This window comes from Oncorhynchus gorbuscha, linkage group LG05 (assembly GCF_021184085.1).
Source record: "Oncorhynchus gorbuscha isolate QuinsamMale2020 ecotype Even-year linkage group LG05, OgorEven_v1.0, whole genome shotgun sequence".
NCBI classification, from domain to species: Eukaryota; Metazoa; Chordata; class Actinopteri; order Salmoniformes; family Salmonidae; genus Oncorhynchus; species Oncorhynchus gorbuscha.
This window is the reverse complement of record NC_060177.1, coordinates 72874852-72897763: the sequence shown is the minus strand read 5'-3', so window position 1 is coordinate 72897763 and position 22912 is coordinate 72874852. Positions and strand designations below refer to the sequence as shown.

Sequence of the window (22912 nt, the reverse complement as noted above, 5' to 3'; positions counted from 1 at the left end):
AGCTAGCAGCCCAGAGTGTTCTCTTCTCTCTCAGCCCTAATGGCAGCTAGCAGCACAGTGTTCTCTTCTCTCTCAGCCCTAATGGCAGCTAGCAGCCCAGAGTGTTCTCTTCTCTCTCAGCCCTAATGGCAGCTAGCAGCCCAGAGTGTTCTCTTCTCTCTCAGCCCTAACTGCAGCTAGCAGCCCAGAGTGTTCTCTTCTCTCGCAGCCCTAATGGCAGCTAGCAGTCCAGAGTGTTCTCTTCTCTCTCTTCCGCTTCAATTACCATGATGTGCCAATATAAGGCAGCCTTGCAACTGGCCCCCTCTCCATGCGCAGACTATGACATTTTCAATAGGTTTGACTTAAACAGTTCTGAGGAACATAAACAGATCTAAGCAAGGGATCAATGGAAAGTCAAATGTAATACACAACCTGCCAACCATGGGAGGAATAAAATAGGCTGTTACCAGAGGATATGATGATCAATATGCCAAAATGTATTAGTGTAAATATGATATGGCCTTCAGAGGTTGTCTCCACAGTGCTTTGTGCGGTGTATTCATTTGCATTAGTCTATAGTGGCCGTTTGCATTACACATTCAGGAGGGTGTGGGCCTGTGGGTTCTGAGGTAAGTGACAGAGACAGGGTATGCCAAGAGATGCTAGAGAGAGAGAGAGAGAGAGAGAGAGCTAAGTGAGAGAGCACTAGAGAGAGAGCTAAGTGAGAGAGCACTAGAGAGAGAGCTAAGTGAGAGAGCACTAGAGAGAGCACTAGAGAAAGCTGAGAGACAGAGCACTAGAGAGAGAGCTAAGTGAGAGTGCACTAGAGAGAGAGCTAAGTGAGAGTGCACTAGAGAGAGAGCTAAGTGAGAGTGCACTAGAGAGAGCTAAGTGAGAGTGCACTAGAGAGAGAGCTAAGTGAGAGTGCACTAGAGAGAGAGCTAAGTGAGAGTGCACTAGAGAGAGAGCTAAGTGAGAGTGCACTAGAGAGAGAGCTAAGTGAGAGTGCACTAGAGAGAGAGCTAAGTGAGAGAGCACTAGAGAGAGAGCTAAGTGAGAGAGCACTAGAGAGAGAGCTAAGTGAGAGAGCACTAGAGAGAGAGCACTAGAGAGAGAGCACTAGAGAGAGAGCACTAGAGAGAGAGCACTAGAGAGAGAGCACTAGAGAGAGAGCTAAGTGAGAGAGCACTAGAGAGAGAGCTAAGTGAGAGAGCACTAGAGAGAGAGCTGAGAGACAACTAGAGAGAGAGCTGAGAGACAGAGAGAGCTAAGAGAGAGAGAGCTAAGTGAGAAAGCACTAGAGAGAGCTAAGTGAGAGTGCACTAGAGAGAGAGCTAAGTGAGAGTGCACTAGAGAGAGAGCTAAGTGAGAGTGCACTAGAGAGAGAGCTAAGTGAGAGAGCACTAGAGAGAGAGCTAAGTGAGAGAGCACTAGAGAGAGAGCTAAGTGAGAGAGCACTAGAGAGAGAGCTAAGTGAGAGAGCACTAGAGAGAGAGCACTAGAGAGAGAGCACTAGAGAGAGAGCACTAGAGAGAGAGCACTAGAGAGAGAGCACTAGAGAGAGAGCTAAGTGAGAGAGCACTAGAGAGAGAGCTAAGTGAGAGAGCACTAGAGAGAGAGCTAAGTGAGAGAGCACTAGAGAGAGAGCTAAGTGAGAGAGCACTAGAGAGAGAGCTGAGAGACAGAGAGAGCTAAGAGAGAGAGAGCTAAGTGAGAAAGCACTAGAGAGAGCTAAGTGAGAGAGCACTAGAGAGAGAGCTGAGAGACAACTAGAGAGAGCTGAGAGACAACTAGAGAGAGCTGAGAGACAGAGAGAGCTAAGAGAGAGAGAGCTAAGTGAGAGAGCACTAGAGAGAGAGAGCTAAGTGAGAGAGCACTAGAGAGAGAGCTAAGTGAGAGTGCACTAGAGAGAGAGCTAAGTGAGAGTGCACTAGAGAGAGAGCTAAGTGAGAGTGCACTAGAGAGAGAGCTAAGTGAGAGAGCACTAGAGAGAGCACTAGAGAGAGAGCTAAGTGAAAGAGCTAAGTTAGAGAGCACTAGAGAGAAAGTTAAGTGAGAGAGCACTAGAGAGAGCACTAGAGAGAGCACTAGAGAGAGCACTAGAGAGAGAGCTAAGTGAGAGAGCACTAGAGAGAGCACTAGAGAGAGAGCTAAGTGAGAGAGCTATCCCTTAAACAGGTCCCTGCGTTTCCCTTGTAATACAAGGTCAAGCACGGGACATGCACCCTCATTCAATTTAGGTGTGTGGCGGTGTCCAGGCCATAAATTACACAGGCCTAATGAGAATTAGCAGGCTTTCCCCCGATTCTGGCCATCAGGTCGAACGGTCCTCGCTCTCCGGAATCCTTGGTACATCCCTATCCCATTGGAGTTGACATTTAAAAAGGTAAGGGTTGAGGTTAGGTTATGGTAGGGACATCAAGGATTCCGGATAGCACTAACCCAGGTAGGACCCATCTCACAACCACGACTGACACAGATTTCACACTGGTTCAAATTTGGCTATGTCCAGTCTAGCAGATCCATCCAAAGCTGCACTTTAGTTATATACTTGTGTGGGTGGGTTGAAATACATATCTGCATATCATAAAAGTACTATTAAGCCAATGCAGATATTTTCTATTTTAAAAAACAGCATAGTTTGCAACGCTAAGCACTACTCTGCTGCTATCCAATCAAAGGAAATGAAGTCTTTCAAGCTCTTTGAAAAAAAAGTTGATTCTCCTCTACCCGCAACCTCTTAAACAGAACTAGAAGCACAGACTCTCTCTAATACAACACCATTAGAGTTGGCAGCTAAGGAAAGCCACAGTATCTGGCCTGTCCAGTGGCGACCCGTCATTCAGGGCAGAACAAAAAAATGTTTTTTAATACTAAATCAAATTTTAAAAATTGGGGGCTTACCTGTTTTGCATGTTATTTTGACATTAATACGTGTCACATATCAGTTTGCAAACTATGTAAAAAAAATATATCATTGGGTTGATATAGCCACATAAAAACATGGTCTCTTTTTTGTTTTCTTGAATAAGGCAGCTCCAAAATGCAGGTGTTTCAGCCCAGCTAGTGCTTTCTGTGGTGGTGGGGAAAGCCATTGGCTCAGTATTCTGTCACTCATGGGGACACTACGTCACCGCGAAGTCTAAGGGTAGAGCTAGAAAACTCTAGCCCCTTGGGTGCTGCCATAGAGATACATTAGAAGTGCCCATCCAAGAAGGCTCAAGGTCAAAGTTGGTAGAGCATGGCGCTTGTAACGCCAGGGTAGTGGGTTCGATTCCCGGGACCACCCATACGTAGAATGTATGCACACATGACTGTAAGTCGCTTTGGATAAAAGCGTCTGCTAAATGGCATATATATATATTAAAGGCCACAGATAAAATGACATTAAATCACGTTATATGTACAGCAGCTTTGATTGGACTGATCATGTCAACATCATACTTTCAAAATCTTAGCTAGCAGTGATCATCATGAAGCAAGTCGACAATCTACTGGCAAATCAGGTTTAATCCTTGTCATATGAAGAGAAATAATGAAGAGAAATTATAGATAAAACGTATTGGTGCTCATCAGCCATTGGACATAAACATTACACAACAAGTTGGAAATTGCAAATTCAACAATGAGTGGTTTGGAAGGAATCAGTGACAGTGGCTAACTGCAAGCATTGCAAAGCAATCACTAGCCTGCAATTCAGTGAAGTGGATGTGTGGTTCCAAATCTGGGATTAAGGAGCTCTTTTTTAAGTTTAAAATTCTAAAACACTGAATATTGGCCATGCTGTCAATGAAACATGATTTGTGCGCGCACAAAACAACTGTTCACTCAGAACTGCGAAAACTTGACTTCAGTGAGTTTAAGACAACTGGGAAGTTGGGAATAAACGGGCTCTGACTGTGAAAATACATTTTGAATGATCATCCAACTCGGAATTGTAAATCCGGCCTCTTTCTAGAGCTATGAACTGAAGATCATTGACGTCATCATGATTCGACCTTGTTTTTTTCCGAGTTCCCAGTTGTTTTGAAAGCACCATAAATCCAAAGAATGCCAGACTTTGATGACAAAACTTGCCCACGATGGACCACCACACAAGGTGAGTCCAAAAATGTATTGTATGCTGCTGCATAAATGATGTTATATGCAAGGGAGATGTGTATACTGTAGCTAAGAAAGTAATACTAAGTGTATGTTGTGTCGCCTACTGTTCTGACTTGGTGGTAAACATGTTTTAGAGAAATGAAATCCTTGAATATTGTAAGAGCGTTCATTGTTTGCTTATATGCCCCCTTTATTTATCCTACGGTTCTGACTTGGTGTACAGGGAGATTGACTCCTATCTGCTTGTCGTCCCCTTATGCCATAGTTTGTACATCTCAATTGTCATTAGAAACCACATTTGTTTAAGCAAGTCAGCCATATCAGCTATGTTTTTTTTAAAGGCAGTAAATGAGGCTGAATGAACTGTTTCGCTGGCAGAAAAGGCACTGCTGATAGCCAGGTGTAGCAGTGGTAAGATGTTGGGACTGCTGATGGGACAGCTTGATGTAGGCTCTAACAGTTTATGGGCACTGTTTGTCACCATTATAGTGCAATTAATATATTGTTTCGTGTTGTGTAGTGGCTTTGCTGGCATGCACCCCACTTTCTTTGTTTTTGCTCCACCAAGATATACATGCTAAAATCGCCACTGGGCCTGTCTGAATGGACAATCTGCTCAGATACCCACAGACTTCCAGTCAATGTGCAAACACTAGATAGCATTGACTCACAAAACTACCTCCAACTTCCTTCATACTGGACACAGAGACATAAAAAGGCCAACATCCCAAAAGGTAGCTTTAGTGTAACGTCAATTGGTAGCTTGGTAAACTATATATCAGAGCAGCTTCCCCAACACTGAATATAGAAGTGTATAGTATACTATAGAAACCCCCTAGTCGCTCACTGGTACACAACTCAACTGGGTTAGCTGGAGGACACGGCAGCTCAATGAAACACTAGGAGGACCAGGGGGAAGGAGGGTTGTAGGCATGTGGGATTCCTTGGGGGTGTAGAGGCTATTTGAATCTCTCTATACCTCCCTGTCTTCAGCAGCTGTTGGAGATGGAGGGGTTTAAGACCCAGAGAACAGATTAGGATGGAGGGATGGGGGCGTAGGGAGGTGTGGTGCTGGTGTCTTTCATCGCCTCTTAATGGAACATGGGATGGGCCCGACTGTTCTGCAGATCTGGGTCTGTCCTTTCTTCCTAATGCAGCAAAAAAGGCTCCCTTGGTAGAAGCACTGCATTGTGTACATCATGTAGTAGACCTAGTCTCTGCCTGCCTGGCAGGCTGGCACCTGACAACCATCACCAGCCCCTCCATCTAACAACCTTTTCTAGCAAACAACACAATCAGGAGGGAGGTAGTTTTTTATTTAGCTTTTTATTTAGCTGTGCTTTGCGCTGTATGCAAGAGAGCCGCTCAGATTCAGAATATTCATATGGTGCTCTTAACAGCTGAATGCACAATGACGAAGAGCCCAATGGGAGTCGTTGAATAAAAGATACAGGGGGAAGATACGCCATTTGGAATCTGCATCAAATGATGCAATTGGATGTTGTTTTCTTCACTTCTGGGCCGCAAGGGGAAAAAAGAGCGAAAGAGAGAAAACAACAGATTAAGAGTTGACCCACAATGAACACTAGCAGTAAATACAAGTGATGATTTGCAACCAATTCAATCTTTGATCCTTCATAGATTTGAATACGATTTCAAGAAATAAGTTTATTGGAAACATACACAGATTTGCAGGTTACCGCAGGTGCAGCGAAATGCTTATGCTTTAAGCTCCAACAGTGCAGTAATATCTAGCCATAATATTCCACAGTAGACAGAGATATGTTGCTAGTCTGTCCTGTCACCACTGTTAGATTGAGGTAATTAGGGCTGTATCACTTGTCGAGGATTTTAATTATTTTCTGATACACTTTGCATATTAAACAGCACGCACAGGAGAGTTTAATAGCTGTAGATAGAAATGTATGTTGCATACAAGGCTGGCAAGATGGCAGCATATGGGCAAGGATTATTACAGAATGGCTGGGGAGCTTGAATTAATGCAGTCCCCAAGGTCGAACAAGTACTATAATGAAAATCAAGATTTTCCCTTTATTTCACACTCTCAGATTTAGCAAGGTTTTTAAAAAGGTCAGCTATTGAGATTTCAGTTAAGATTATCATTCCAAGAGAGAGAGGACTAATTGATAGCTAGTGGACAAAAGTCAATCATATTATTCATTATTTTGGGAGTTTATCTTTTGAAAGATACTTCAAATAAGAAGGATGTAGCTTTAAAAGAAAATGGACGTTTGCTGTACACCACGGAGTGCTTTCTAAATATCTCTGATCTTCCATCTTCCACATTCTGTACATAGGCATCCACTACCTTTGCAGAATACATCATCAGTATATACTATTCAGTATAACAATTTGAATTAAGTTTGGCTCTGTATCACACTGCTATTAAATCAACAACTTCTTGAAATATTTCCAATATGTGATAATTAAGTTAGCAAGTGCTGAGACATCTAGTTCTGCCACAGACTAGGTCATACTCTGTTTATATTATCTACCAATTTCAGAAATGATATCTGAAATGTATATGGCATCTACAGGGGAACAGAAAACAGCATCTTTCAGACGGCCGCGCAGCCAGTAAAAATAAGCATTTTATCGCAAACCACAACTGAAAAATAATATCACATCTCAGTTCGCTTGCCAACATGAAAAGCAATTAAAAAGTCCTATCAAACAAATACACCACGCTATAAAGCAGAGACAACTGCCTTCGCATCCAATGCCCTTGAATAGTTAGATGCTCCTGGTGTACTGAGGGTAGTGTGTGGTGTTCTGTTCATCAGGTTTGAGATAAAGAAGAAGAGGGGCCGCCCGAGTGGCGCGCACATGTTAGTGTCGCACGGTGTTGTCCAGGTTAGGGGAGGGTTTGGCCTGCAGGGATGTCCTTGTTCCATCGCACACTAGCAACTCCTGTGGCGCCCGGGCACAGTGCACGCTGATATGGTTGCCAGGTGTTAGTGTTTCCTCCAACACATTGGTGCAGCTGGCTTCTGGGCTAAGTTTGCACCGTGTCAAGAAGCAGTGCAGTTTGGCTGGGTTGTGTTTCGGAGGACGAACAGCTCTCAGCCTTCACCTCTCCCATACAGGAGTTGCAGCGATGAGACAAGACTGTAACTACCAATTGTTAGTCTTGTCTCATCGCTGAAAGAAAAAAAAAGTCAAGCAGAGTTGTGTTCAGTAGAGAGCACAGCTCATTTTGAAATGGAAAATTAAAATAAGTATTTCTCATCGGTTTCAGTCTTTTTAAATTAATTTGTTGCCTAATAAGGTGATGTGCAGCTCAGCCCTTTATCGATATAGAGGACCTGGATTAGCCTGGTCTCAGATCTGTTTGTGCTTTCAGGTTCATCTCCAGTGCTGTCAGTATTAAACCAAATACAACAGGACGATGAGTGACAAGGAGTTGGCATAATAGCACAAACAGACTGGCACTCCTCCCACAGACAGGCTTGGTCTGGATGCCACGGTGGGGCCAGCCCAGTCAGACATTCCATGGCTAGTAAAGAGACCAGGGTGTGCTGCTGTTCTCTGTGGGAGGAGGAAATGCTGAGAGCCAGGGCATGTGGAAATGCAGATCCTCCACCCCCCCCCTCCCTCACCATCCTTTAAAAGAACCCCATTACATTATTCAGCAGAATGTCATGGGTCACAATGGTAGAAGCTCTGAGGCTGGCAGACACCCAGAAAAGGGAGAGAGAAAAGAAGAGGGGGAAGATTTAATGGGCTATGCTGCTACGAACTGAGGGATCTGTCACTTACCATTTAATCCCTTTCAGCTAAACTCTTTCTTTGGGGACATTTGGTGAATTTGTGTGAATGTGCGTTTGCACATTCCTACTCTGAGGCAGCGGCACAACATTCCTTCTCGATTTATTCAGCGTATTATACTCCATTTGTGGTGACACCATCTGTTTGTTGGTGACTCAGTGAGTGAAATGGGACCATGGCCATGGTGGTAAAGGAGAATTAGCAAGCAGATGATGCTATTAAACAACAACGTCTGTCTGGGAAAACTAATGCTACACAAAAACGACTAAATGTCCTCAGACTAGCACTCTGTGTGAACTCCATATGAATGAACGGATCATGTCAATACCATAGAGTACATATCTGTCATGGTCAGATTCCATGGCTGTTACTGTGTACCGGAGCAGAGATGCACCAAGAAGGTCTTGGATGTTACTGCCACCCCGCCTCTTCCCTCATCAAGTGAAGCCCCTTTCCCAGGAGAGCCACCCCCCACTCACATGCTCTGAATGATGAAATCAATCCTAGCCACTATGACACCAGCACAGCGCTGCATGCCGGTCTGCCTTTCCCCTTCTCGCTCTCTCTCTCTCTCTCTCTCCCACATCTCCCCCTCCCCAGGGCCCACAGTGGCAGAGGGGTCCTGCTGGGTTTGCGCGGCTGGCTTACACTGAGCATAGGGGGGGGGGTTTCATGGCTACACCCCTCCCCTCCTCCCCTTTCCCCCCCAAACCAAAGCCTCCTTCCCCACTCAGGCTTGCACCACAATCAGTTCTGATTAAAACTGGGGAGACTGTCTCTTTCTTTGGGGAGAGAACAGCTTAATCTGTGAGACTGGAATGGCTCATTTACATAGAGGAGTGGAGGAATGGAATGTGGCAGATCGATCTGTAGCAGTGTGCATATATCTATGTAGCTAGCTGGGGTCCCATGGTTACAGGGCTGCTCTAGTCTGTAGCTCGACTGTTGTTGCAGGCAGCTCTGCTGACATGGGCCTGCCTGCCTCTAGTTTGATCACTGAAGACCAGAGGCAGTGCTACTGCTGACCCAACCGCTGCCCTCAGCAGAAATGGGAGCATGTAAAAACGAGCCTTGCTAAAGCCTGCCTGCGAATCCCTCTTCATTTACAGTGTGGATTCTGGAAACAGTAAAGAGCAGTAAGGGGTATTGTATGTTTGATAAAGCTATCAGATAGTCCCTCAAAGGCGAACTAATTGAAAAAGATATGAGGCCAGGTCACAACAATTGTGAGACGTGAGCATTGAATTGTACTGCCTGAATTCAATTTGAGAAAAAGTAGGGCCCAAAAAAAGGCTTATGTCGGGGTTTTCAGTTTCAGAATGATCATCCATTCAATTTAGGCTAATTAATACATGTAAATTCCAGTGCTGACTAAGCTCCAATTGTCCAACAGCCTAATTTAGCTGGTCTACTTTTATACAGGGTGTGTGTGTGTGTGTGTGTGTGTGTGTGGTGTGTGCGCAGCATATCCGGTTTCATGGTTGAGGCAAAGACGCTCATAGACACTGCAGCACTGCCCTCTATGCTGCATAGCTCTGTAGTAACCACAATGCAGTTCATCACAACCATAGCATAGGGAGGCATGGAGAAAAACAGAATTCCAGTGGAGTGCCAGACGCCAAAACACATACAACATTAACTTAACAAAAAAAAGCAAGAGACAAAAAAAAAAAAATCGAGTTCAGTTTAGTCCATTAGGATCCCTGTTAGCTGTTGCACATGCAGCAGCAACTCATTCTGGTGTCCACACAAACAATTAAATAATTGACAGAGTACAGAACAGTTCTAGAAAACAACATATTACATTACATAAAAATAATCATTATCAAGACACCATAAAAAAAAAATACTTATTACACACTATTCATATATACTGTACATATTCATATTGTTCTCTATAATACAGTTAAATTTGATATTTATAAAGAGGAGAGGTGCTGTCAAAAATATATTGTAATAGAGAGAATGAAAGAGAAGACCAATGAAGAGCAAATCCATTGAAAGAGAGGACATATCCCCAATAACAATTACAGACTACAAAAGGGTAGCACAACCGCGAGCTGCCCAGTGACACGAGCCTACCAGACCAGCTAAATTACTTCTATGCATATAAGCAGGAGGTCAGAGACCTGGCTGTGTGGTGCCAGAACAACAACAACCTCTCCCTCAACATGATCAAGACAAAGGAGATGATTGTGGACTACAGGAAAAGGAGGACCTAGCACACACCCACTCTTATCGATGGAGCTATAGTGGAGCAACAACCTAACATGGTCCAAACACCCCAAGACAGTCGTGAAGAAGGCATGACAATGCCTATTCCCCCTCAGGAGACTGAAAAGATTTAGCATGGGTCCTAAGTACCTCAAAAAGGTTGGGCATACGGCCCAGTACATCCCTGGGGCCAAGCTTCCTGACATCCAGGAATTCCATACCAGACGGTGTCAGAGGAAGGCACTAAAAATTGTTGAATACTTCGGCCACCCTAGTCAGACTGTTCTCTCTGCTACCGCACGGCAAGCGGTACCGGAGCACCAAGTCCAAGAGGCTTCTAAACAGCTTCCACCACCAAGCCGTAAGACTCCTGAACATCTAATCCAATGGCTACCCAGACCACATGTACATATATCTCAATTACCTTGACTAACCAGTGTTCCAGCACATTGACTCTGTACCAGTAGCCCCTGTATATAGCCTTGCTACTGTTATTTTACTGCTGCTCTTTAATTATTATGATTTCTTTTTTTTACTTATCACTTATTTTTCTTAAAACTGCATTGTTGGTTAAGGGCTGGTAAGCATTTCACTGTAAGGCACCTGTTGTATACCCGTTGTATTCGGCGCATGTGACAAATCAAATTTGATTTGAATAACCTAACAGTGTCTAATATCTAGCCACAGACAATGAAAACCACCATTCTTTTTACACTGGACAACATAATGTGCCATTCTCTGGTAATTTCTCCCCTTTCTCCTGGAGAAGTATTCCTCGGCAGGTGTAACGGGGGTCACACTGCTTGCTTAGTGAGTACCGCTTCCTCCTGATTCGGCACACACAGAGGCTCAAACCCAGGACTTGTGTTTTTCTAAAACACGTGACTGTCACCCATGACAATGTACCAACCGTTTGAGCTAGCTCCATCAGGGACATTTCAAGCTAGCTGTGGAGTGAACTTATGGTACGTTCTTAACTCCGTTATACAGGCAGTCCAGACAGCAAAGGCAGCTTGCGCTCACCATCATTCAGTCACAGCTGGTCGAGGCCCCGCAGTCCAACACTTGATCGAAACCCTCCCCAATACGAGCCTCCTTAGTACCCTCCCTCCCACACATAAAGCCCTGATTGTTGCCTCTGCTGGCATCTCCTCTGTTCTGCCACATTCATGTCCTGACAGTATCCCTTTATATTTCCTGCCAGCACTTAAGTAGAGGAAGATTTTTTTCTTCCTGCCTTTATGCTATGGCTCCTTTATGAGGAGATGCTGTCTGACTGCCACATTAATCAGCTGTCACTTTCCTGAACGGACACAGAAGAGCAGAGCAGAGGTACTGAGGACACGGGCACACATCTTGCGTCCCCAATGACACCCTATTCCTTATATAGTGCACTATTCCACTATGGGCACTGGTTAAAAGTAGTGCACTATAAAAGGGAATATGGTGCCATTTGGGACACATTCACACGCAGCAGCAGTACATGCGTAGGAGTTACTATGGCACCAGTCACTGCTCCACATCTATAGTTCCATACACTGGATCTCTCTCGCTATCCCCCATTCGGAACTGTTGCAGATCTATAAGCTGAATTTATATATGAATTATTGGAAACCACACTATGATGAATGATTTTCACAATATGCTACCATTTCTGACCATGAGGAGCTAAACTGAATCACTGTGTGTCTCTTCTTCAAATAGCCATTTTACAGGTTTCAGGGGATAAACATGGGGTGAACATCTTCCATTTGCCCAAAATAACAAAGGTGTCATCTTATTTCTGCACAATGGAGGATGGAGTTTACAGGTTCTTGGTCTCTGAACCTCATTGTTCTCCAACTCATTTTTGGAGTGCTAGGTTTCTGAAATTCAAAACAGTCTTCTAAGCTCCCACTAATCCCCAGTCATTCTGGCAGTGCAGCCCCTGTGATTGAGAGAGAGAGAGAGAGAGAGAGGCACTCGCTCCACAATATAGTCATGAGCTTCCTTCCTGTGTATGCTAATGAAAAGCCCCTTTCAAAACAAATCTCTCTCCTGGTAATAGCATCAGTCCATTGTGTGAGAAAAGCCATCATAGAATGATTAGAAAAGTTGAATAAAGGAAGTCCGAGAGGTATAGGCTTCAGATGAAGGGGCTGACAAGTCAACAATATGACAACAAAAAAACTAAGAGCTAGACCAGCAAGACCACTTTAAGTAGTCCAGCTTGACCAGTTTGATCAGCTTGGCTCAGCGGTTTTCCCCATTTTATTTTGGAAGCATCTCTTGGAGTGTCTTTACTAGTTGATGTCCTTCAGGGTAAAGTAGAGATCAAGGTCCTACTCTCCAGAGGCCATGGCCAGCAGGCCAACACTCTCAGAACAGTAGGGTTCATTAGGACAGACCTTTCCCACAGCCCCTCTTTCTACATGCACAGAGCAGATGTAGATGGAAGAGCAGAGCATTAAAACAGACTTCTGAAGGCCCTCCCTCTCATTTATGCTTCTTTATGTCACCCAAACAAATAAACAAATTAAAAGGTTATTTTCTCCTTGAACCATTTAATGATTTCCCTACCTAATTTCACACTTTCACGCTCCAGTGAAACTGCCAAATAGGAGATGCAAGGAAGGCCACAGCCAAATCATCAATAAAATAAACAAAAATGCAATCTAATGGATAGCTGCTATATTCATTACTTCACAAAAGGTACATTTGCTATTTCATAGTTAAATCAACATCAATGCTATGGTTCCCTGTATGGCACTGTTGTGGCAGTCTAGTTAGCTCTTTACCTGTCCATGGCAACCTCCCTGATCTCATGCAGGTTGGGACTGGGGAGGAGAACAGAGTCATTCCCAATTCATCTGTGATGTAGTGTGGTGTCTGGGCTGACATACAGACACACACCACTCCACTGTTTAGCAACCCAGGATGGCACAGTAGGGATTCAAATTAAGCAGCTCTTATCCCTGAACATAATCAAGGCAGGACAGGTCCCAGCAGGGTTAATCCTCCATACAGCAGGGGCCAGGAGGAGAGGAACCTCTAGCGGTTTGGTCATTGTCTCAGGTCAGGCGGCAACATAAACACAACAGGAAACACTTCCCTTTCCTGTGTCAAAATCATCAAGCACCAAATGGAAGAAAATGTAATAAAACATGGAGGGACTAAATCTATTTTAATTGTATGTTGCAACAGTGAGCCCTAATGAATACAACCATGGGCAAGGAGAGGTTGACTGTGCTAAAGGTGTGCTACTGCAATTTCAATCCACTGACTAGCAGGTCATAGAGGATGTGTTTAATATCAATCCAGGCCGCTGCCTGAAGTTGACAGCTGCAGAGTTAATCTTGGCCTAAGTCCCCAGGTAAAGGTGGGAAGGCAGTGACTGGCTGCACTACATAACACTGCTGATCTTTCCTGGTGAGAGACATTTTCATCCTCAGATTGGGAAGGGGTGGGGATCAGCCAGGGAATTGACATTCTCTTGTTGCACAGAGGGATTTCAGTACAATTACTCTATGTTTATGCAGTGTCCATGGGTTGCACTGTGGGGTAGGGTGGAGAAGGGAGGACAAGGGAGGTGGATTAACAGCCAGTCAACATGTCACAGTGTAATAGGCCCACTAGAATTCTGATAACGCATTACCACCCAGGTCCCTGCACAGAGGAAAATTATGTTGTGAAATCTTGTTTAAAACCAATTTCTGGCCCAGAGGTAATCTTGGGTCTGACTGCAAAGACATGATTGAAAGCTTTTGAGGACATGCCATCAATATCACAAGGATACGGAAATACAAAATTAACAAGGCTGCTTTAGACTGACGTTACTTTTTTAGTTTCCCTATAAAATCCCAATACTAGATATATTGATGTTTATTATCTTTGTTTTTATTAACTAGATGGAATTTGTCAAATAAAATACAAAATGACATTTTCACAAACAGCATCGGTTTTCCCAAATATGAGGCTGAAAATGGGATCATTACTGACCACAGAGTCAAGGACACCAGTTTAACATCCCATTCAACAGACAGCACCCTACACAATCACTGCCTGGAGAATTGAGATTTTTTTTAGACCAGAGGAAAGGGTACCTCCTACTGGCCCTCCAACACCACTTCCAGCAGCATCTGGTCTCCCAACAAGGGACTGACCAGGACCAACACTGCTTAGCTTCATAGCTTCAGAAGCAAGCCAGCAGTGGGATGCAGGGTGGTATGCTGCTATTTAACCCCAGACAGCTAACAATGAATTAAACCTTAACCCCTCACACTCATGGGAAATGGCCAAAATGGATAGGGCTAAATTGACATGTTTCTTACAGAGATGAAAAGCATAACGATGGTAGCAATTAAAAGGGAACAGTTTAGAGATTATGGGAAAATTATTAGACTAAAAGGTGAGGACAACAGTTCCCCTGAAAAGACTGAATCCAAACAGTATGCTGTTGATTTGATGTGCATTTTACATTCATTGTACTTTTCGCTGCATTTGTTGACAACAAAATCTGAAAATAATCTAGATACATTCAGTGACATAATTTAGGGTAGGTTCAGCAGAAGACAAAAACATGACAAAGGTTTGAGTGCTAGGTGTAACTGGTGTTTCCAAGTGGCCCACACACACCTCTCCAAAGTGTACACAGTTCCTAAGTAATTGTCAATGTAATTTTATGACTCATAAGTCTTAAACTATAAGGTGCTTTCTTAGATCTCCTAGCTGTGGCATTGAGGAACTAGAGCAAGCACACTTGTAGTTGTTTTGTTTGGAACACAACCCTAAATCCCGGCCTTTACACAATAACTGTTGTTGTTTAAGAAATTCAAATACGGTCCATTATAAATTGCAATCTGGGTCAGATGGGTGTAATTTCAAAGGCTGTTCTATTGCTAACATGACTAGCTAAGTTATAAAATACAGTCTTACAGTGTTAGGCTTTCACAAGGCAATGCGGCACATTTCCTTCATAATACAACAAACATATGCTCATTCTGTCCAAGACAAACCAGGGTATAACGCCATGTCATTGTGTAACTGTACATCAAACATAGTGATCATAAACAATGACACTGTATAGGACATGAGTTTTATGATGTGGAAATATGAAGTGCATATTTGGACTCACAGGTGTTTGGCTTTCTTGTATTACATCACAGCGGTATTTATTATTGTCCTCAATTTGTCATTCGGACTCCCAAGTGGCTCAGCGGTCTAAGGCACTGCATCTCAGTACTAGAGGTGTTACTACAGACACTCTGGTTTGAATCCAGGCTGTATCACAACCAGCTGTGATTGGAGTCCCATAGCGCACAATTGGCCGGTGTAGACCGGCATAGTAAATAAGAATTTGTTCTTAACTGACCAGATAAAGAAAAATACAAACATCTCATCTTTCAAAATACATAGTCTTCTTAATTTTCTTAATTCCTGGGACTGTGTTGGGGCTGGCCAGACAGACAAAGACCTAGAGAGTTATTTCCCTTGGCAGGAGGGAGAGGAGAGGCGATGGCCAGCGCCAGGGGTGGATTGAAGGAGCAAAGCAAGCAAGCAGCACAGAGGGAAGAAACACAGCTCTGTCCCCCAGCCCAGCAGGTGTCAGCCAGAACCATAAAGAGTCATTCACTCTTGACCTGGCCTGCATCTCTCACTACACAGGAAGTCAGTGTAGCCCACAGTACTGAGTGCACTGACTAATACAGTTTAATCTCCCAATAAGATACTATGATCAATCCATCAAACTACTGAGACAGCCAAGTGTGATGTTAGTTTATTTATTGATGAAAATGTCCATGCAAGTTGAGGGAATTTAATGTCAACATGATTTCTCTGGAAGGTATCAGCTTGACTGATCTGTGCAATATTCTCATCAGAGTAGATGAGCTGCTAGATTAGACTTGTTCTCCCACTGTCATAGCATTAGGTGACGTTTCTTCTAATAATGTTTTACGGATTAATGTCTTGAGGGGCAGTCCCCTTATAACATCAAGTGCGAAAACACTCACTAGCCTTGTTGCAGGAGGCATTCCATTGTACTGCACAAATTGTTTCCATTTCACTGATTCTAATAGCTAATAAAAATATCCACAATGAATCCTCTCAAACATAGTCTCTGTTTGGCATGACATGTATTACAATACTGCACTTAACATTAAGCAATAACCACAGAAGCATACAAAATGATGATGCAGAGTTAATGCGACTAGTCTACATTTGCTGCATACTTGACCACACATACATGTCAGAGTAGGATTCATATAAGCTTTTCACCACAGCATCCACAATCATAGAATATAACGCTGTACAAGTACAACTTAGGCTAAATAAATTGAGACCACATAAATTGAACACAAATCTTGCATAAAACAAATCATAATCCACTAATTTGAACATGGGCCAATCTCTTTTTCAAAGAGCACATACTGGTTGGAGTTGGCACTTATGGTTCAGTCTCTCTGTTAGTCCACTCTAATCAATTCTACAACCTCAATTGAAGGAAAGAGAAAGCCTGACATTCTTCATACACTTAATTAACATGTGAAATCAGGTCCTGACTGATTAACATTCCACAGTTCATTGTTCTAGAAGATGAAATAAACTAGAATGAATGGTCAAGGCCAAGTCTGTAGACTGCCTAGAGGAGACAAAGAAAGCATGTGAACACCATAGAAGTTTCTGTGTAAATTACACACAAGTGATACTTTGATATTGGAAAATCCTATACATTTGAGCAATTTTTCAAAACCGGTTGCTTACATGTCAATCTTGATGCAAGTCCAAAAACTGAAGCTGTAGTTCCAACCAATCAATTGTATCAAGTGAAATGCATCTGCAACATATTTTTCTCTACACTAACTATTTCTTATATATTATGTTCATTCCTATCCACATCCAACTTGACACGTTCCATTAAAACGACATCACTGATGAATGATTACGTGTCTGTTGTCGGCCACGGTCTCCGTCATGCTGGTTGCATTATCTAGTCTAACATGCATAATACTGAACACTGCTGTGCTCAGAACTCATTTCCCACTCAACATCCACTGCTGTACTTTAACCTAGCTTCCATATAGTGTATCATAACAACTCTACAATAATAATGCTAGTTCCAAAAGTTTATTCGCCATGTGCACAGGAAGTGTAGGTGTAAAAAAAAGTACAGTAAAATTCTTACTTGAGAAATCTTTCCCAACAATGCAGTGATGACAATAAATAAAACACCAAAAGACTCGAAGTCAAATGTTTGTTCCCACTGAATAGCATAAAGCCTAAAGAAATCCAAAGAGGATATATTCAGGGAAGTTACAATGGACGGCTGCAATAATGGAGTACATATTCACCTTGTCAAAGTGAAATATAATTGTCCAAGGGTAGATCTATGTAGCCTCGTAGCCTTGTTCCTCTCTAGGTTTCTTCCTAGGTTCCAGCATTTCTAGGGAGTTCTTCCTAGCCACCGTGCTTCTACACCTGCAATGCTTGTTGTTTGGGGGTTTAGACTGGGTTTCTGTACAGTAATTTGTGACATCAGCTGATGTAAGAAGGGCTTTATAAATACATTTGATTGATTGATATGTGGGATGAAAAATCATTGGGTCGAAAATGGCAGCGGTCAGTTCCGTGTTTTCTACTCAGCTGAATACTGACAGATTCCTGTGTTGTCAGATCTAGCAGACTTAGGAACCATTGTGGCCAAGGCCCTAGGATATCATATGGAGCATTTTCAGTGCCAACATAAATTGTATTTGACTTCCATAATTTTGAATTTGTATTAGGATATTGAATTTGAATGTAATATGTTTTTATTTGTTATGCACAAATTTAATAATTGAATGCATACATTAAACTTGTATTTCATGATTTGAAACTGAATTGAATGAATATTCAGTTTTAAAATGCAATTGAAATGTAATTGAATATTCAAATTCTATATTGAGTTTCAATATGGTAGATATTACATTGGTCTGTGTATCACGTTTACAAACTATAATGTCAAGCTTATCAAAGTTTAATATATTAAAACTTCTCAGATGCATTCAGATTGACATATCAAATTCAGTTCCAAAACCAGAGACAACATCCTGGTACTTTGCCAGCCAGGAAAGGTAAAGGTTGAGGAGAACAGATGCTCTCTGTGGTAAAACAAAGCTTCTGGCATTTTTTGAAGCCAATGCGAGTTGTTGAATTTATTTTCTTCCTATGAATTGGGCACTAGCGTTTGTACCATTTTGGCTATAAGATATTACCCCATTCCTGAAAGCTAAGACCATTTCTGTATACCACCCATACCTTGTCACAACACAACTGACTGGCTGAAAATATTAAGGAAAGAAATTCCACAAATTAACATGGCACACCTGTTAATTGAAATGCATTCCAGGTGGCTGCCTCATGAAGCTGGTTGAGAGAATGCCAAGAGTGTGCAAAGCTGTCATTAAGGCAGAGGGTGGCTACTTTGAAGAATCTCAAATAAGATATTTTGATTACTACATGTGTTATTTCATAGTTTTGATATCGTCACTATTCTACAATGTAGAAAATAGTAGAAAACTAAGAAAAACCCTGGAATGAGTAGGTGTCCAAACTTTTATTCTGACCACTTAACTTTTCCCAAATTGTGTTCCTTTACAGACTTATTCTAAAATGGATCAAATGATTTGGCTTCCTCGTCAATCTATACAAAGCAAAAACAGGTTCTCACCTCATTTTCAAAGTCAAAATTATGGAATTAAAATCTCTGTTGGCACTGAAATCACTCCATAATATTGTCACTCAAATCTAGAAGTATGGCAAACAAACACCTTCATCAATTAGCTGATAGGGCCTGAGTTCCACAGTGGCCTTTCAGATAAATGATTAGTGTAGCACATGCTTATCTATAAAATAAATAGGCGGCACTCAAAAAGGAAATCACTTGAACCAATAACATCCATGGTTGGTTGCATATGATTCCTGTACTTTAGGTGCTTGATTTAGAGTACCCGCACCTTAAAATGTTCTACTGCACCTTTTATAGAATATTAGCTCAAAAGTATTGTGAAGCTCCTGCACCTAAATATAAAACAGTACCAGCACAGAAAATGAGTAACGCCACCTACTTCAGTCCAAGTCAAGCATTGTACTTTCAATGTGAAGAACTTGCGACAGACAAATACAAACAGAAAATAAGTTACTTCCATACAGTCGGAGTAGTACTATTGCACATATATCAATCTAAATGAGGATTTCCTACATTTTAACGTAGTATAAAATCTGCCAACTAGACAGACGCTGTGGCAGCAGCTCTCCAGCGCATAACCTTGTGACTGACTGCAACAGCTATTTATATTCATTCATACATGTCAATCCCATCCAACCAAATCTATTTTCGCAGGTTGGCATTTATTGCGATGACTCAGCTCTGCAGAGTGGTCACTACCTGGCAGTCACAAAGTCATTCAATCTTATTTTTAACCTAACAAACGTCAACCTGCTCACAGCCGTCACGTCAACTAAATTTAACACGTCAAAATGACCCTACCCTAATACGTACCAATTTCATTTATTGGGCCTACCAGAGTAGGAACATAATTTGTATTTTATTTAACTAGGCTAAATTAGTTAAGAACAAATTATTTTTTACAATGACAGCAAGTGGGTTAACTGCCTTGTTCAGGGGTAGAACGACAGAGTTTTACCTTGTCAGCTAAGGGATTCGAGCCAACAACCTTTCGGTTACTGGCCCAACGTTCTAACCTACCTGCCGCCCCAACACATAAAGGGTGTTCAGGCTTCAAGAGGAAAACCACATAAGACGGAAGGTACCCGTCATCCAAATAATTCCAGCAGCAACTCGCAAATGCCCCCTTTTCCAAACTGGTTATATTACAAGGTGAGAATCCGGAAGGCAAAACAAAAGCTATAGCACATCTAGACAACCATGTCATTCACTCAGCATCAGGGAAAAACAAAGAGGGAAATGATTGCTGTGGCGTGACCTGTCAAAAAGAACATCTTTACAGTCATTTTTTACATCTTGGAAAAAAACATTCTAATGTATTCACCACATTTGTTACTATACAGAATATTTAACTGTATTCTGCATTGCCTGGGGTTTACATTTAAAGATCATAATTATTTTTGAAGTATTGCAAAGATGCTGCAGGTAGGTAGCCTATTGTAGGTGCCCCGTGCAGACAGAGACAGTTCCCTTTGACACAATCGATGACCATTTGTTCTTAGATCTGCAGAATCAGGAGGCAGTGCACGACATATCCATTGTTTTATATATTCAGCAAACACACGACATGGGTTTGGAATTTTCATATTATGAAACAGAACTATAATGTAAGAGGACAAAAACAGTCCAATCATATTCTACAATCTCTGTGGCGACTATTGTAATCGATATATGTCGTTACGCATAACATGGCATGAGATACGCAATCTACAATTGATAATAGGCTGGAATGATTATTTCATCGAATGCAATTTCGTTTAATTCAAATATTATTTTTACCAGTCTATAATTTAGTTCCATAAATGAACAACAACTCCGCGTAAAATCCCCACAGCAGTCCCCCAATGGCTCACACATCCTTCAATCTCCATGACAATCGCAAAGCATTGTATCGTGTACGACTACGTAGGAATAATAGATTATGTTTGTTCGGCTGCTAAAATGAAAACGATCATCTTGAATCAAATTTCGACGTTTTATATATAACCAGGAACATTATAGCACATTTCTTACCTTCTACTCCTCCCTTCCACTGGAGTTTAGGGATGGTACGTACGCGCACGCAGGAGTGTAAACTTGGCGATGCAATCACCAGATGGTTCCTTGCGCTGGTTAAATAAATCACCTCACACTCCTAGCCTATTCTTCTTAGTTTATGAATTGCACTTCAAAAACGTGACCAAACCCGAATAATGATTTCTCCTCTTTTCAATGTTTTTGTTGCAAACGACAGCGCTACTTGTTATTCTCGTACAGTGCCGGAGAATAGCAGTGTAGTCCGTGATTGGCGTAGCCAATGTTTTATTTGCTCAATTATACGGAGGGTTAAGAGAGGACAAATCAAATGTAACCTCTGTTGAAATTATTCCTTACTTTAAAAAGTCCATGATTCATTCAATGTAAAATCAAATAAAGTTATTTTTAACTAGGCTATTTATAGTCTAAGTCTGTCCCATCTCCAAAAAAAACAAAAATCACCGTGAGGTCGCAAATTCTTCAATAGCGTCAAATACACATTGACAGCAAATTGTTGTAAAAAAAATAAATTAAAAGCCTGTCACTAACCCAAATCTGTGGCCCCAACTGACGGTTTCAAACTCCTCTTGTACACAAACAGCGCTAGTGCAACAAAACTGTCAGAGACCCACCCCTATCGCCGAGCGTTCTAGTAAATATTGTTTTTGATTGGGTGAACCTACTTTCAATTAAAGCAGAAACAGAATATCTCTTACTTGATTGGATTAAAAGCTGTCAATCTTTGCATACGACGTACAATTTGCAATCTACTTTGAAACAAATGAACTCACCTACACATGATCGAATATATAATTTGTAATGTTATCCTTAAGTATAAACGCAACATGTGAAGTGTTGGTCCCATGTTTCATGAGCTGAAATAAAACACATTTTCAATAGGCTTCTCAAATTCTGTGCACATATTTTTTACATCCCTGTTGGTGAGCATTTGTCATTTGCCAAGGAAATCCAGCCACCTGATATCAAGAAGCTAATTAAACAGCACAGTCTTTACACAGGTGCACCTCGTGCTGGGGACAATAAAAGTCCACTCTCAAATGCACTATTTGACCAAATGTATGTGGACATCTGCTTGTTGAATATCTCATTCCAAAAATCATGGGCATTAATAGGGAGTTGGTCCCCCCTTTGCTACTATAACAGCCTCCACTCTTCTGGGAAGGCTTTCCACTAGATGTTGGAACATTGCTGCAGGGACTTGCTTCCATACAGCCACAAGAGCATTAGTGAGGTCAGGCACGGATGTTGGGCGATTAGGCCTGGCACACAGTTGGCGTTCCAATTCATCCCAAATGTGTTTGATGGGGTTGAGGTCAGGGCTCTGTGCAGACCATTCAAGTTCGTCCACAACAATCTTGACAAACCATTTCTGTATGGACCTCACTTTATTCACAGGTGCATTGTCATGCTGAAACAGGAAAGGGCCTTTCCCAAACTGTTGCAACAAAGTTGGAAGCACAGAATCATCTAGAATGTCATTGTATGCTGTAGCATTAAGAGGTCCCTTCACTGGAATTAAGGGGCCTAGCCCGAACCATGAAAAACAGGGGTCCAATGGTGGCGAGTTTTACAATACCCCAGCTGACTCTTGGAATTGCTTATGGTGATCTTAGGCTTGTGTGCAGTTGTGCGGCCACGGAAATCAATTTCGTGAAGCTCCCGATAAACAGTTCTTGTGCCGACGTTGCTTCCAGAGGCAGTTTGGAACTCGGTGAGTGTCGCAAACGTGTACAGACAACAACAAAAATACACACTACATGCTTCAACCACTTGGCAGTACCGCTCTGTGAACTTGTGTGGCCTACCACTTCGCAGCTGAGTCGTTGTTGCTCCTTGACGTTTCCACTTCACAATAATAGCACTTAGTTGGGGGGAGCTCGAGCAGGGCAGAAATTTGATTGACTGACTTGTAAATGTGTCATCCTAAGACAGTTTAACAGTTTGTGCAGAAAATCTAAGAAGATTTATTGAATATTATGGAAAAAAGTATACTGTATCATAACATCAATTCTGCTTTTCATTGCTGACCAGCAGATGTCACTAATGTGCATTGTTAAAAGCTCCAACTAATTTAACCGTTTT

General features: G+C 42.1%; 1 protein-coding gene across 13 annotated transcripts in view; it reads right to left on the bottom strand.

Annotated features, from left to right (window-relative positions):
• Window positions 1–22912, bottom strand: part of LOC124036470 (armadillo repeat protein deleted in velo-cardio-facial syndrome homolog) — a 355671-nt gene that overhangs the window by 329669 nt on the left and 3090 nt on the right. For 12 of the 13 annotated variants that reach the window (XM_046351099.1, XM_046351092.1, XM_046351097.1 and 9 more), the window contains exon 1: window positions 20807–21409. The exons of the other annotated variant lie outside the window; for it this stretch is intronic. The gene's annotated coding sequence lies outside the window, so the exon portion shown is untranslated. Of the gene's footprint in view, window positions 1–20806; window positions 21410–22912 lie in introns of those variants that run through there. 13 annotated transcript variants of the gene reach the window in all.